We start from the raw sequence: 4,759 nt of genomic DNA, 5'->3' as shown, positions 1-4,759 counted from the left end.
TGTGGGTGAGCGGTTTGCTGATGTCAACGTTGTGGATCGAGTGGCCCATGGTAGCGGTGGGGTTATGGTATGGGCAGGCATATGTTATGGACAACGAACACAGGTACATTTTATTGATGGCATTTTGAATGTATGTGTATGTGAAACTGCACATTTTAGAGTGGCCTTTTATTGTGGCCAGCCTAAGGCACACCTGTGCAATAATCATGCTGTCTAATCAGCATCTTGATATGCCACACCTGTGAGGTGGATGGATTATCTCGGCAAAGGAGAAGTGCTCACTAACACAGATTTAGACAGATTTGTGAACAATATTTGAGAGAAATAGGCCTTTTGTGTACATAGAAAAAGTCTTAGATCTTTGAGTTCAGCTCATGAAAAATGGGGGCAAAAACAAAAGTGTTGCGTTTATAATTTTGTTCAGTGTAGATCATAACACAGTCTCGGAGGTAAGAAGTGGATTATCCTTCACCTGAAATGTTTGTCTTTTCATCCTGAAAATTCTATTGGGATGTTCTCTTTTATTTCTGGACGGCAAGGGCAGTGACTGTAACATTGAGTGTATTTTGCAGTATTAAACACGCATTTATATCGATTTCATCAGGCTCCGAAAATTCTTCAAAAAGAACACAAAGAATGGCCTTCTCAGCTGCCATAGTTGCAACCCTTGCGTCATCAGAACAGTGTGTTCAACGCACCACCGTTTCCGTTTAAAAAACGTTTTGCACCGTTTTGTCAGGGCTGAACGCAGCCCTGGGCATGCCTTCCTGGAAGTGACGTCATCGGCCCGAGACGCAGCTCACTGATACATGTAATTAAGGGACACCCATTCACGACCCCCGTTTATTATTTATTTATTATGTAAATAATTTTATTCATTTGCTTAAATGAGGACTAAATTATTATGTTATTTAGTTATGTAATCCCATTTTTATCTAAATATTTTAGCATGTTTTAACTTTTTTATATGATTATTTATTATGTATATATTTATGATTAATATAAATGATAAATTAATAAATGAGGTCTAACATTAATTATAATCTATTAATTCATCTGTCTAATCATGTCTAAAAATAGAATAATTATGTCTACCAAGCTCTGATAATGTATGGAATATAATATTGACAGACTATCCAAATTTTAATAAAACAATATGGTTATGCCTTTAGAAGCACAGACGTGTCTGTCACTTTAAAGGTATGGTTCACCCAAAAATGAAAAGTCTGTCATAATTTACCCAGGTTGTTCTAAACCTGCATAAAGTTATTTCTTCTGTTGAACACAAAAGAAGATACTTTGAAGAATGTGGGTAAGTAAACAGCTGCTGGTCCTCGGTAACTTCCATAGTACAGAAAATTACTATCAGAGTCATGGGGACCAGAAACTGTTTGGTTATCCACATTCTTCAAAGTATTTTTTTTATGTTCACCAGAAGAAAGAAATTATTACAGGTTTGGAACAACTTGTGGGAGTGTAAACGATATTTGGGTGAACTGTCCCTTTAAGTCAGACAGTCCACCGTGAGCAAATGCTTCTCTGCAAACTGCGCGTTCATTATTAGTTACTGGACAGAGCCAGTAATAATTTCCCGTTCAGCTCTACATCTGGAGAGCCTTGTGTTCAAAGGGCAGATGTGAGCTCCAGATGTTTTAAACTGCGCAGGTTTACTGCATGCTATAGGCTATCTATGGTTATAACACCCACATTCCAGACTATCAGGCAGCGTTTACAGATGGGCGTGGCTTGACTGTTTAAATGATAAATTAATAAATGAGGTCTAACATTAATTATAATCTATTAATTCATCTGTCTAATCATGTCTAAAAATAGAATAATTATGTCTACCAAGCTCTGATAATGTATGGAATATAATATTGACAGACTATCCAAATTTTAATAAAACAATATGGTTATGCCTTTAGAAGCACAGACGTGTCTGTCACTTTAAAGGTATGGTTCACCCAAAAATGAAAAGTCTGTCATAATTTACCCAGGTTGTTCTAAACCTGCATAAAGTTATTTCTTCTGTTGAACACAAAAGAAGATACTTTGAAGAATGTGGGTAAGTAAACAGCTGCTGGTCCTCGGTAACTTCCATAGTACAGAAAATTACTATCAGAGTCATGGGGACCAGAAACTGGTTTGGTTATCCACATTCTTCAAAGTATTTTTTTTATGTTCACCAGAAGAAAGAAATTATTACAGGTTTGGAACAACTTGTGGGAGTGTAAACGATATTTGGGTGAACTGTCCCTTTAAGTCAGACAGTCCACCGTGAGCAAATGCTTCTCTGCAAACTGCGCGTTCATTATTAGTTACTGGACAGAGCCAGTAATAATTTCCCGTTCAGCTCTACATCTGGAGAGCCTTGTGTTCAAAGGGCAGATGTGAGCTCCAGATGTTTTAAACTGCGCAGGTTTACTGCATGCTATAGGCTATCTATGGTTATAACACCCACATTCCAGACTATCAGGCAGCGTTTACAGATGGGCGTGGCTTGACTGTTTATCATCTTTTGACTTGTTTAGACATCTGACTTCTGCGCTCACAACCGCAAACATGATTTTCTTTTTATTTATTGTAATTTTATTGGTTGCATATTTTATCGGTCATAGGATTTTTGTTCATAGGAAGACCTTCAACGGCACTGCCAAACTATATGGGAAAACGGTCATTGTAACCGGTAGGTGACTTTTTTTGTTCTTCAAAAATGTACACTGCAAGATTTCTCAGAGGTTGTTCTTTTAGCTCAACTATTGGCAGTTAAGAAAAGAAAAGGTAATTAAAAATATTAATAAAAACTATTTCAGTAATAGGCCTACTAATATATCACTGAAACAAATGCATTCCATGGCATAGGCTATAATACAAATAATAGATAATACAAAACAGAGTTTTCTGGAGTAGAAAAAAAGCAACCAAACCTAGGCTACTACAAACCCTTATGAAACTTGCAAGGGGAGGTTTAAGATTATTTCAAATTACTCAAGTTAATATTGTAATGAAAAGTGGGACTTATAGTCCCAGGAATGTCACGTAAATTAATGAAATCTTAAAATGCCATGTGCATAATTATAATGAATATACATTTTTCTAGTTTTTGAATATTAATGGGGCTTTGGAGTCAAAATGTAAAGTATTACTGCTCTAAATAAAGTTTAGCAAATACTTAACATGAAGCTATGACTCTGTGCCTGTCCAATGAATGTTTGTGGCTTACCCTCCTTGTGAAGGGTGTCAATGATTGTCTTCTGGACAACTGTCTGATCAGCAGTCTTCCCCATGATTGTGTAGCCTAGTGAACCAAACTGAGAGGCCATTTTGAAGGCTCAGGAAACCTTTGCAGGTGTTTTGAGTTGATTAGCTGATTGGCATGTCACCATATTCTCATTTGTTGAGATAGTGAATTGGTGGGTTTTTGTTAAATGTGAGCCAAAATCATCACAATTAAAAGAACCAAAGACTTAAACTACTTCAGTCTGTGTGCATTGAATTTATTTAATACACGAGTTTCACAATTTGAGTTGAATTACTGAAATAAATGAACTTTTCCACGACATTCTAATTTATTGAGATGCACCTGTACAGTGCCGTGAAAAGGTTTTTGCCCCTTCCTGTTTTTTAAATTATTTTGCATATTTGTCACACTTACAAGATTCAGATCATCAAACTAATTTTAATATTACGCAAAGATAATGCAAGTAAATACAAAGGTTTTTGCCCCCTTCCTGTTTTGTTTATTTTTTGCATATTTGTCACACGTAAAAGATTCAGATAATCAAACCAATTTTAATATTACGCAAAGATAATGCAATTAAATACAAAATGCAGTTTTTAAATGATAATTTCATTTATTAAGGGAAAAAAGCTGTCCAAACCTACCTGGCCCTACGTGAAAAATTATTTGCCCCTCCTCTTAAATCATGAAAGAACTGTGATTAACCACATTATTTTAGAAAGCTGAGTTAAATTTCACTAGCCACACGCAGGCTTGATTACTGCCAGACCTGTTGAATCAAGAAATCACTTAAATAGAACCTTCTGACAAAGTGAAGCATGCTTAAAGAGCAACACATCATGCGATCTAACCATGAATTCTGCTCTCAATCAGAAAATCCTGAAGGAGAATGTGACCTCAAGCTCAAGCGTACTTTAAGGTCAAGCGTACTTTAAGGTTAAAAACAAAATTAAGGTTTTGGAGTGGCCAAGTCAAAGTCCAGACTTAAATCCGATTGGGATGTTGTGGCATGACCTTAAACAGTCCATTCATGCTCAAAAACCCTCCAATGTGGCTGAATGAAAACAATTCTTCAAAGAAGAGTGGGCCAAAATTCCTGTGAAAGACTCATTGCCATTTATCGCAAACGCTTGATTGCAGTTGTTGCTGCAAAGGGTGGCACAACCAGTTATTAGATTTAGGGGGCAATTACTTTTTCATGTAGTGCCAGGCAGGTTTGGACAGATTTTTACACTTAATAAATGAAATCATAATTTTAAAACTGCAGTTTGTATTTACTCAGGTTATCTTTGTGTAATATTAAAATTAGTTTGACAAATATGCAAACAATTAAAAAAACAGGAAGGGGGCAAAAACTTTTTCACACCACTGTATGTATGTGTATATATATATATATATATATATATATATATATAATAAAAATTCTTAGGTTCATTAAAGGCACAATATGTAATTTTCGCTGCTAGAGGGCGCATATTCAAAATAAACAAAGAGGCAAAGGCATAGTTTGATGACACC

At 35.8% G+C, this 4,759-nt stretch overlaps 1 long non-coding RNA gene across 1 annotated transcript in view; it reads left to right on the top strand.

Moving 5' to 3' along the window:
* LOC107589122 (uncharacterized) overlaps positions 1 to 4,759 on the top strand; it is a 13,201-nt gene that overhangs the window by 7,658 nt on the left and 784 nt on the right. The gene's annotated exons all lie outside the window — the stretch shown is intronic.

The sequence above is a fragment of the Sinocyclocheilus grahami genome, unplaced genomic scaffold, assembly GCF_001515645.1.
Source record: "Sinocyclocheilus grahami isolate Dianchi unplaced genomic scaffold, SAMN03320097.WGS_v1.1 scaffold112.1, whole genome shotgun sequence".
NCBI lineage: Eukaryota > Metazoa > Chordata > Actinopteri > Cypriniformes > Cyprinidae > Sinocyclocheilus > Sinocyclocheilus grahami.
The sequence above is the reverse complement of the archived record's forward strand: the minus strand, read 5'-3'. Positions and strand labels throughout refer to the sequence as shown.